This window comes from Palaemon carinicauda, chromosome 24 (assembly GCF_036898095.1).
Source record: "Palaemon carinicauda isolate YSFRI2023 chromosome 24, ASM3689809v2, whole genome shotgun sequence".
NCBI lineage: Eukaryota > Metazoa > Arthropoda > Malacostraca > Decapoda > Palaemonidae > Palaemon > Palaemon carinicauda.
The window spans coordinates 88,444,678-88,457,286 of NC_090748.1; the positions used below are offsets into that span (position 1 = coordinate 88,444,678).

Consider the following 12,609-nt stretch of genomic DNA (forward strand, 5'->3'; position numbering starts at 1 on the left):
GTAATTTATACAATGTAGTAAAATTAAAAAAAATTTAACCTACAATATGTTTGTTAATTTAAACTATATAAAAACGTACCAAGTCAACATACTAATTTATACACTTTAGTGAAATAAAAAAAAATTAACCTAAAATATGTTTGTTAATCTAAACTATATATGCATATTTGACCGTGCATTTTAACTGATTGCCAATCCATTCCAGGACGACGACACTCCTGCCACCAGAACCACCGCAGCCACAACAACCACAACAACCACGACGACTACAGGGGTAGGGGTTTCTCATGGCGACCCGGACACACCCTCGCCGGCTAGCGAGGACGAGGAGGTAGTGGTGGTGCCTGCAATCAAGGTTCCAAGAAAACCCCGAACCAGGAAGCACCCCCCAATGAAGCCAGGAGCGGCAATTGACTCGGTGAGTTGTGTTTTAATTTTGTTTAAAAGGAAGGCAGGTATAGTAGTAATAAAGTTCTAAATTTTGTATGAAATAAAAACCCAAAAGAAATCTGTACAAAGGTATTCACTACGTAAAGTTTCAACTAATTAAAAAAAACATGTTTTTATGGTTACTATTGACTAGTAATACAACTGCATCTAATTACATTCATTAAATCAACTAATTTTAGAATTTTAGAATCTATTCGATTGGGTAATTTTCTTCCTAGGTAATCGATGTGGCCAAACACTTCCTGTCGGAGTTCAAGGAGCTGAGTGGGGACAGGGATACAGAGGCGGCGAGGCACTTTTTGGAATCGTTGCTCCCCATGCTACTGAAGGTTGGGCCAAGCCTGATGCCCATCTTCAGGATGGAGATCACCGCCTGCCTCAGAAAATATGAGCAGGCGACCAAACAAGGTGCTGAAATGGCCTCACATGACCTAAAGTACCACATAATTAACTCTGAGTACTGCCCTGCCCCCTCTCTGCCCAAGGCCCAGCCCCAACAGCAACAACTACTAATGTTGGAGCCACAACAGCTGCAGCAGTTGCAACAGCTGCAACAGCCACAACAGCAACAGCCACAACTAGTGCCACAGCTCCCTGCCACATTCCCTTCCATTCGGCAGCAGGGCCAACCAGCGGTGACATCGGTTACCCCCCAGCAGCTGCAATTGTTGCAGCAACCGTATCTCCTCAGGAGCCCTTCTACAAGCAGCATTGGGGTTCCTGCAAACAACACCACCGACCTCAACATGTCCCTGTTGATGGACATGCAGCTGCCGGGCCAAGCCTCCACAGCTATACTCCAGCAAAGGCTCCTCCGCAACAAAGTACTGTACTACAACACTGCATACGCCGACCTCTTCAGCGGACTTTTAGCTTTTATTATAATATGAAAAGAATAAATAAATGTTTATTTTGAGTTTACTCCATTTTTCCTTCAGCTTATAAAATTTATGTAATAAAACAAAATGTACACAATAATTTGAAAGGAATAAATAAATGTTTATTTTGAGTTTACTCCATTTTTCCTTCAGCTTATAAAATTTACAGTGAACCCTCGCTACTTCGCGGTTCGACCATCGCGGATTCACCACTTCGCGGATTTTTTCCATAACCCATATATATACAGTAATATATATATATATATATATATATATATGTATGCATGTATTTATGTATATATGTAGGTATGTATATGTGTATACATATAAATGTTATTTTCATTAGTAAAATAAATTTTTGAATATACTTACCCGATAATCATGTAGCTGTCAACTCCGTTGCCCGACAGAAATCTACGGACGGGATACGCCAGCGATCGCTATACAAGAGGGGGGTGTACTCACCAGCGCCATCTGTGGTCAGGTACTCCAGTACTTCTTGTCAACACCACCTCAATTTTTTCCTCGGTCCACTGGTTCTCTATGGGGAGGAAGGGTGGGTCAATTAAATCATGATTATCGGGTAAGTATATTCAAAAATTTATTTTACTAATGAAAATAACATTTTTCAATATTAATCTTACCCGATAATCATGTAGCTGATTCACACCCAGGGGGGTGGGTGAAAACCAGTGTACATGTTAATCAAGAAGCTAAGTATCCCGTATTTCATTTTTATCAGTTATTCAAAATAACAAATGAAATTATAAGTACCTGGTAAGGAAGTCGACTTGAACCATTACTCTGCCTTTAATAAGTACGTCTTCCTTACTGAGCGCAGCGGTCCTCTTAGGAGGCTGAACAACTCTTAGGTGCTGAAGTATAAAGGGCTGCAACCCATACTAAAGGACCTCATCACAACCTCTAACCTAGGCGCTTCTCAAGAAAGAATTGACCACCCGCCAAATCAACTAGGATGCGGAAGGCTTCTTAGCCCACCGTACAACCCAAAACAACAATAAAAGCATTCAAGAGAAAGGTTAAAAAGGTTATGGGATTATGGGAATGTAGTGGCTGAGCCCTCACCTACTACTGCACTCGCTGCTACGAATGGTCCCAGGGTGTAGCAGTTCTCGTAAAGAGACTGGACATCTTTGAGATAGAATGATGCAAACACTGACTTGCTCCTCCAATAGGTTGCATCCATAATACTCTGCAGAGAACGGTTCTGTTTGAAGGCCACTGAAGTAGCCACAGCTCTCACTTCATGTGTCCTTACCTTCAGCAAAGCAAGGTCTTCATCCTTCATGTGAGAATGAGCTTCTCTAATCAGAAGCCTTATGTAATAAGAAACTGCGTTCTTGGACATAGGCAGCGAAGGTTTCTTAATAGCACACCATAAGGCCTCTGATTGTCCTCGCAAGGGTTTTGACCTTTTAAGATAGTACTTAAGAGCTCTGACAGGGCAAAGTACTCTCTCCCGTTCGTTACCCACCATGTTGGAAAGGCTAGGAATTTCGAACGATTTAGGCCAAGGACGTGAAGGAAGCTCGTTTTTTGCCAAAAAACCGAGCTGTAAGGAACATGTAGCCGTTTCAGATGTGAAACCTATGTTCCTGCTGAAGGCGTGAACCTCACTTACTCTTTTGGCTGTTGCAAGGCAGACGAGGAAAAGAGTTTTGAGAGTGAGGTCTTTGAAAGAGGCTGACTGGAGAGGTTCAAATCTAGATGACATAAGGAACCTTAGGACTACGTCTAGATTCCAGCCTGGAGTGGACAACCGACGTTCTTTAGAGGTCTCAAAAGACCTAAGGATGTCCTGCAGATCTTTGTTGGAGGAAAGATCCAAGCCTCTGTGGCGGAAAACCGCTGCCAACATACTTCTGTACCCCTTGATCGTAGGAGCTGATAGCGATCTAACATTCCTAAGATGTAACAGGAAGTCAGCAACTTGGGTTACAGTGGTACTGGTAGAGGAAACTGCATTGGTTCTGCACCAGCTTCGGAAGACTTCCCACTTAGATTGATAGACTCTGCGAGTGGATATCCTCCTTGCTCTGGCAATCGCTCTGGCTGCCTCCTTCGAAAAGCCTCTAGCTCTAGAGAGTCTTTCGATAGTCTGAAGGCAGTCAGACGAAGAGCGTGGAGGCTTGGGTGTACCTTCTTTACGTGAGGTTGACGTAGAAGGTCCACTCTTAGAGGGAGAGTCCTGGGAACGTCGACCAGCCATTGCAGTACCTCTGTGAACCATTCTCTTGCAGGCCAAAGGGGAGCAACCAACGTCAGCCGTGTCCCTTCGTGAGAGACGAACTTCTGAAGAACCCTGTTGATGATCTTGAACGGCGGGAATGCATACAGGTCGAGGTGGGACCAATCCAGCAGAAAAGCATCCACGTGAACTGCTGCCGGGTCTGGAATCGGGGAACAGTACAATGGGAGCCTCTTGGTCATCGAGGTAGCGAACAGATCTATAGTTGGCTGACCCCACAGGGCCCAAAGTCTGCTGCACACGTTCTTGTGAAGGGTCCATTCTGTGGGGATGACTTGACCCTTCCTGCTGAGGCGATCTGCCGAGACATTCATATTGCCCTGAATGAACCTCGTTACCAGTGTGAGCTTTCGACTTTTTGACCAAATGAGGAGGTCCCTTGCGATCTCGAACAGCTTCCTCGAATGAGTCCCTCCCTGCTTGGAGATGTACGCCAAGGCTGTGGTGTTGTCGGAGTTCACCTCCACCACCTTGTTTAGCAGGAGGGACTTGAAGTTCATTAAGGCCAGATGAACTGCCAACAACTCCTTGCAATTGATGTGAAGCGTTTCCTGTTCCTGGTTCCATGTCCCCGAGCATTCCTGTCCGTCCAATGTCGCGCCCCAGCCCGAGTCTGATGCGTCCGAGTAGAGATGAAGGTCGGGGGTCTGAACAGCTAATGAGAGACCCTCCTTTAGAAGAATGTTGTTCTTCCACCACGTTAGAGTAGCCCTCATCTCTTTGGAAACAGGAATAGAGACCGCCTCGAGCGTCATATCCTTGTTCCAGTGAGCTGCTAGATGGTACTGAAGGGGGCGGAGGTGGAGTCTCCCTAACTCGATGAACAGGGCTAACGATGAAAGAGTTCCTGTTAGACTCATCCACTGCCTCACCGAGCATCGGTTCTTCTTCAGCATGCTCAGGATGCACTCTAGGGCTTGGTTGATTCTTGGGGCCGACGGAAAAGCCCGAAAAGCTCGACTCTGAATCTCCATTCCCAGGTAAACGATGGTTTGGGAAGGAACGAGCTGGGACTTCTCTAAATTGACCAAGAGACCCAGTTCCTTGGTCAAATCCAAAGTCCATCTGAGACTCTCCAGACAGCGACGACTTGTGGGGGCTCTTAAAAGCCAGTCGTCTAAATAAAGGGAGGCTCTGATGTCTGCCAAGTGAAGGAATTTCGCAATATTCCTCATCAGTCGCGTAAACACAAGAGGTGCCGTGCTTAGGCCAAAGCACAGGGCTTGGAACTGGTACACAACCTCTCCAAAGACGAATCTCAGAAAAGGTTGGGAGTCTGGATGGATGGGAACGTGAAAGTAGGCGTCTTTCAGATCCAACGAGACCATCCAGTCCTCCTGCCTGACCGCTGCTAGGACCGACTTCGTCGTCTCCATAGTGAACGTCTGCTTGGTGACATAAGCATTGAGCGCACTGACGTCCAGCACCGGTCTCCAACCTCCTGTCTTCTTGGCCACCAGGAAGAGACGGTTGTAAAAGCCCGGGGATTGATGGTCCCGGACTATCACCACTGCCTCCTTCTGTAACAGGAGCGACACCTCTTGATGTAACGCTAGCCTCTTGTCCTTCTCCTTGTAGTTGGGAGAGAGGTTGATGGGAGATGTGGTCAGAGGGGGATTGCGGCAGAACGGAATTCTGTAACCCTCCCTTAGCCACTTGACAGACTGAGCGTCTGCGCCTCTTCTTTCCCAGGCTTGCCAGAAGGTCTTGAGTCTGGCTCCTACAGCTGTCTGGAGAGGAGGGAAGACAAAGCTTGCTTTTCGTGGACTTGCCCCTGTGACTGTCTGCACGGGAACTTCCTCGGCTGGGGGCTCTGCCACGAAAGGGCGGAATGAATCTAGTAGCAGGTGTATCAGCCACAGGGGTGCGGTAAGATCTCGGCACTGAAGGTACGATCTTAGCCTTACGTGCTGAAGAGCCCATGAGGTCATGCGTATCTTTCTGGATAAGAGCCGCAGCCATCTCCTTGATTAGCTCCTCCGGAAACAGGAACTTGGAGAGAGGAGCAAACAGCAACTGTGACCTCTGGCAAGGGGTGATACCAGTAGATAAGTAGGAGCATAGGTGTTCCCTTTTCTTGAGGACTCCTGAGACAAAAATAGAAGCAAGTTCGCCAGAACCATCGCGAATTGCTCTGTCCATACAGGACATGATCAGCATGGCCGAGTCTTTGTCAGAAGGGGCAGTCTTCTTGCTCAAGGCCCCCAGGCACCAATCGAGGAAATTAAAAATTTCGAAGGCGCGAAAGACTCCCTTCAACAAGTGGTCCAAATCAGAAAAAGTCCAGCAGACCTTCGAGCGTCTCATAGCCGACCTACGGGGAGAGTCAACCAAACTTGAGAAGTCGGCCTGGGCAGAGGCAGGGACCCCCAAGCCTGGTTCCTCTCCCGTGGCATACCAGACGCTCAACTTAGAAGCCAGCTTAGGAGGAGGAAACACAAAAGATGTCCTTCCCAGTTGCTGCTTGGACTGCAACCAATCCCCTAAAACCCTCAAAGCTCTCTTTGATGATCTGGCGAGGACAAGCTTGGTGTAGGCAAACGTAATAGGCTGCATGCCTAGAGAAAACTCGGATGGAGGAGAACGAGGGGTTGCAGAAACGAAGTGTTCAGGGTATAACTCTCTGAACAGAGTCAGGACCTTACGAAAGTCTAAGGAAGGTGGCGATGACTTGTGTTCCTCCACATCAGAAGAAGGATCATCCAGGTGAGCAGCTTCCTCCTCAGAAACCTCATCTCCTGACGGTATAGCGGCATGCTGAATGGCTGAATCCTGTAGAACGGGTGCATGCGCACTAGCGGATCCATCATCACGCCTCTGCTGAAGAGGATGAGGGCTGGCAATGACAAAGTCATGAGGCTGAGGTGAAGGAGGTTCTGCGGAGGTCTGAGGAGCAAGCGTGGTCAGAAGCGAATGCTGTAAGGCATGAGGCTCATGCTGCATGGTATGCGGTTCATGTTGAATGGGAAGAGGCTCATGCTGCGAAGAATGCGGCTGCTGCATGCGTTGAGGAGGCTGCCTCATAGCATGAGGTTCCTGCCTCAAGGGTTGCGTCTGCCTCAAGGGTTGAGGAGGTTGCTGCGCAGAGAGAGGCTCTTGCCTCAAGGGTTGAGGCGGTTGCCGCATAGCATGAGGCTGCTGCCTCATGGATGGAGGAGGTTGCCTCAACGCATGAGGCTCCTGCCTCATGGGAAGAGGAGGTTACCGCATAGCATGAGGCTCCTGCCTCAAGGGTTGAGGAGGTTGCCGCATAGCAAGAGGCTCCTGCCTCAAGGAAAGAGGAGGTTGCTGCATAGCGCTGGTACCTGGCAACTCCCAATGCGGCAGCTCACGCATGGAGGCAGGAGGAGCCTCAACATCATACGTCTGGCAGGGTGGACTGCGCAGAGGTGGAGGAGCGCTCGCAGGAGGAGGTGTGCTAACCTTCTCTGCCTGAAACTCCTGCATCAAAACCGCAAGCTGAGACTGCATTGTCTGCAGCATAGACAACTTGGGATCAACAGAAGTTGGAGCAGAGGCCTGTTGAGGCATCGCTTTACCTCTCTTAGGAGGTGTGCAGTCATCAGATGACTGCGGCGAGTCCGAACTGGCCCAGTGGCTACACCTGGGCCGTTGGACTCGCTCGGTCTGGACTTTACGTTTAAGAGGTCGTGAGACCTGGGTCCAGCGTTTCCTCCTGGAAACTTCTTCCGCAGACGAGGAATTTAAGGGCTCAATCGTCTGGGAGTGGAAGTGACGATCTCTATCAGATACGCCCGCAACCACTGAGGATACAACTGTGCGCCGATCAAGGCCTGCCGAACCCTTTTGCCCTTCGACGTTGCTTCTCCCCTGGGCTTGGGAGCTTGCAAGAGGTCCCTGACTGGGAGGACGACTGGCACGCACAGAAGTATCCTCATGCGCAACACTGACACTGACACTAGGCACAGCACTGGCACTAACACTTCCCACTGCACTTTTCACTTTAAGTTCCTTGACATCTGCCAAGAGAAGATTGTGGTCACTCACTAAAGATTCCACCTTATCACCTAGAGCCTGAATGGCACGTAACATATCCGACATATCAGGCTGAGCACTCGTAATAGGTTCGGGGGTCACCACTACAAGGGAAGGAAAAGGTTGAGGATCATGGGGGGAGGAATAAACCAAAGAGCGAGAAGAACTCCTCCTAACTCTCTCCCTCTCTAACCTAGTCGTATACTTGAGGAATTCATTAAAATCGAATTCCGAAAGCCCAGCACATTCCCCACATCGATCTTCCAACTGACAGGATTTTCCCCTACAGTCGGAACAAACGGTGTGAGGATCAACAGAGGCCTTCGGAAGACGCCTATTACAAGTCCTAACACTACATCGCCTAATTCTAGGAGCTTGAGAGTGGTCGGACATCTTGAATTTAGAGAACAGTCAAGGGGGAATTCCAAAGTAAAGCAAAGATCGTTAACCAATAAATCAATTTAATTCCAAAAGCTATCTAAGCTAAGGGAAAAGCTTCCTGTATAGCGAAGGCTAAATTTTAGAGCAATACTTCACCAAAACCGTGAACAAAGACTCCAAAATCAACAGCGTATCCATGTAGGTCTTGCCGGCGGCACGACAGAGGAAAAATTGAGGTGGTGTTGACAAGAAGTACTGGAGTACCTGACCACAGATGGCGCTGGTGAGTACACCCCCCTCTTGTATAGCGATCGCTGGCGTATCCCGTCCGTAGATTTCTGTCGGGCAACGGAGTTGACAGCTACATGATTATCGGGTTAGATTAATATTGAAATATATATATATATACAGTATATATATATATATATATATATATATATATATATATATATATATATATATATATATATATATATATATATATATATATATATATATATACACACACACACACACACACACATATATATATATATATATATGTGTGTGTGTGTGTGTGTGTGTGTGTGTGTGTGTGTGTGTGTGTGTGTGTGTGTGTGTGTGTGTGTGTGTGTGTGTGTGTGTGTGTATATATATATATATATATATATATATATATATATATATATATATATATATATATATATATATATATATATATATATATATATATATATATATATATATATATATATATCTAAAGTAGGAAGATGTGATGTAGTTCTAAGGGAAAAGTATGGGAAATATGTCTGGGTAATAAGCAAAGCTCTACCTCCAGTTTGTTTCTACATTATGATCAGAGATAAATGTAAACAAAACATTGGTTGCCATTTTTTATCGTGCTTTTTAGCATGTTTAGGAAATGCATGATATAAAATCACCTTTAATATTTGTGCCTGTTTTAGTTTAGGGTACTGTAGTACATGCATTAAGTGTTCTGTACATTAAAGGGTAGTTTGTTAACAGTACTACGTACAAGGGAAGGTTTTAAAAGTCTGAATATACATGTTGAATAAATAGGTAAATATGGTGTCACTACTTCGCGGATTTTCACCTATCGCGGCCGCGACTGGAACCTATCTACCGCGATAAACGAGGGTTCACTGTATGTAATAAAACAAAATGTACACAATAATTTGAAAGGAATAAATAAATGTTTATTTTGAGTTTACTCCATTTTTCCTTCTCCTATTAACAGTTATTAGGCAATAAGAAATAAATATAAAATATAAAGAAATAAATATAAAATAAATATATTATAAATAAATAATATAAAATAATATAACAATTATAAACAAACTAATATAAGAAAAAGAAACACATGTTTGGTTTTTTTGTTTTATTGGGTATTTACAGTACATAGTGTGGTACAATATTATTATATCATATTGTTTTGCCAGGCAACAGCTCCTAGGGGTGACGTCACATACTTCTTCAGATAGTTCCTCTGGGCAATTGCAATGGCAGCATTGGCACGGCCATGAATAGATGGTAATGGGGTGCCAACAGGTGGGTCGTTTCTCCAGTCTCCATCTACCATGTTGTGTGTGTTGGGATCCTCCGCATCGCTCAGGCTGCTGGCCAAAAGTACTCTATTGCGCAACATGTTGTGCAACACACACGCTCCCATCACTACAGCTTCAACATTATCGGGTCGGAGGCATATGGGTGTGTGGAAGACCCGGAACCTATTGGCCATGATCCCAAAGGCATTCTCAATTGTTCGACGTGCCCTGCTCAGCCTGTAGTTGTAGATCCTTTCATCAACCGTCAGCGACCGAAGCGGGTATGGTTTCATCATATAGTGTCGAAGGGCAAAGGCATCGTCTCCAACGAAGAAGTAGTCGCACTTCTTGCCATCAGTATCGCCTGGTAGAGGTCCTGCAGGGGGGATGTGGGCCTTAGAGTGCTCAACCAGCTCTTTCAGCTGTGTGTGGGCGAACACCCCTGCATCTGACTCGGACCCTATGGCACCCACGTCGACGTAGAGGAATCTGTATTGGCTGTCGCAGATGCCCACCAGGAGTATTAAGTAGAACTTCTTGTAGTTATAGTAGTAAGACCCTCCTCCAGGTGGATTCTTGATGCGGATGTGTTTCCCGTCAATGGCACCTATGCAGTTGGGAAACTTCCACTTGTCCCAAAAGCCCGCTGCAACCTGGAGCCATTCCGCCTGTGTCTGTGGTGTTCGGAGCTCTTCACTTCCATACTCGGCGACAATTGCACGGCAGGTTTCTGGCACAATGCCGCTGATGGTGTTGTGGGGAACTCTGAAGCTGTACTGCAGTCATGTAGCTGTCCCCTGTTGCTAGGAACCGTAGTGTGATGGTAACACGCAGGCCAGGTTCGAGGGGGTCTCTCCACCACGTTGTTTGCTTCTTGATGTGCGGCGTAACGCGTTCAACAATCTCATCAAACAGGGCTTTGCTTGTCCTGGTGTAATTCTTGAACAGTTCAGGAGCTTCGTTGGCCAATTCCTCCATCAGGTTGTTGTAGTGACCCTGTTCCATCCGACGTTGCAAATAGGGCTCCACCCATACCCTCCGTCGTTTCTGTGCTTCTTGTTGTTCTTCACAGTAGTCGACGACTGCTTTGGTCACCTTGAGTACCACATACAGTTTCAGGGCTTTTTTGAGTTTAGCATTGCCCCTATGCCGGCCCCTCAGCAAAGCTAATGAATCTCTCATGGTGTCGTCCATAGTGCTGCTCTGGTGAAGGTTGGATGGTGAATGACTGTCGGGTACCGCCCAGCACCAACCTCGCGCTGATATACCTCTGACGAAAGTCTGACGTAGCTCTGACGTAGCTCTTATGTAGCTCTGACGTAGCTCTGACGGCACTTGACGTACCACCTACGTCACCATACCTAGTAAAGACGTTATGCTTGCGTGACCCTTCACGTACTACCTGGAAGTATGTCCATACAGTAGGTCCACATAACGTATGCACAACGTAAGTACAACGCACAACGGCTGCCACTCACGCACTACGTCACACTAACGCAGTACTAACGTCATACTGACGTGCGTAGGTGCAACGTAGGTGCAACGTTGTGCGGCACAATTCAATACCTGTGTGGGCATGGTTAAAACGCACGTTTGGCCGCGTATGGGCATACGGGAGGACATACCTGGTGAGAACATGCATGTGTGACTGGACCTTTACTAGTGTTAGAGAATGGATGACAAACTGAACAAATAAAACAGATTCTATTGTAGGAAAAATCTACAATTTAAACCTTAGTGCCGTCCAAATAAATATTAATGACCATTGAACAACACAGAGCAATCGTTACACTTTTTCGTGAATAACTTTTTACCCAAGCTTCCGATGAACGTGGCGTTTCACGCCCCTACCTAGTCTTCGACGGTATGCACAGTAACTAGGTTCGATTATTCATGAAATTATAAAATGTGAAATAAGAAGTGTCAAATGCAAACATTCGTGGGAACACGGGTTCAAAGTAAACGTGACGTTAACTCATCATGAAAGTCAGCTCACCCTGCAAATAATGCCGCTATTATTGTTATTATTATTATCATTATTAGCTAAGCTCAACCATAGTTGGAAAAGCAGGATGCTATAAGCCAAAGGGCCCAAACAAGGTAAAATAGCCCAGAAAGTAAAAGAAAATATACAGTAGAAATAATAAAAAATTATTTAAATGCTCTTGTCTGTTTGAATTCTTGTGACATTATTGCTCGCAACCGATTGTTTATAACCTCGTTATCTGTTGAAATAAATTTAGTTGCATTCACCTAGCCTTTCGGTTATCACCTAACGGCCTACTCGCACAGTACCCTCAAACAAGAGAACTCTACCCAAAGACAGTGCAAGACCATGGTACAGAGGCTGTGGTACAAGACTAGAGAACAATGGTTTGATTTAGGTGTGTCCTTCTAGAAGAATTCTTAGAATTGCTAGTCTCTCTTATCCTTACCAAGAAGAAAGTAGCTACTAAACAATTACAGTGCAGTAGTTAACCCCTTGGGTGATGAAGAATTGTTTGGTAATCTCAGCGTTGTCAGGTGTATGAGGACAGAGGAGAATGTGTAAATAATAGGCCAGACTAATCGGTGTATGTGAAGCAACAAATTATTTAAGAAGACTTATTTTTTAACTTGTGAAATGCTACGAGTAGTGGATTTGACAATTAACGCGGATTACGCTATATGATACACTAAATACTCAAGGCTGTAATTCACAAACACATTTGCAGGGCCTGCGGACCAGAGGGCTTTTACTTGTAACAGAACCAGTAAATACCTAACATATAAAAACCGAAGAACGTAGAAATACTATTATTTGAGACATAACAAAATCGACTTAGGAATGTTACATTTATAAAGCATACCATTATATAGAATGATACCAAAAGTCTCAAACAAATCGGGAATCCATTCTAACAACTATCAACCGATTGCCGGTGTGATGGTCTGAACGATCCCCCGGTCACAGAATTCTCCTTGATAATCTGCGCATGTGCGAACATTACCGTTAGCCAGTGCGTACGAGGTTGAAGTTTTATTTTCCTGTAATGTTAGCGTGCGCAGCTCAACATTACCGCTTGCCAGTACATACGAGCTTGATGTTTTA

At 45.6% G+C, this 12,609-nt stretch overlaps 1 pseudogene; it reads left to right on the forward strand.

Moving 5' to 3' along the window:
• Window positions 1-323: 323 nt before the first annotated feature.
• On the forward strand, window positions 324-1,323 carry LOC137617885 (mediator of RNA polymerase II transcription subunit 15-like; annotated as a pseudogene).
• The last annotated feature ends 11,286 nt before the right edge of the window (window positions 1,324-12,609 follow it).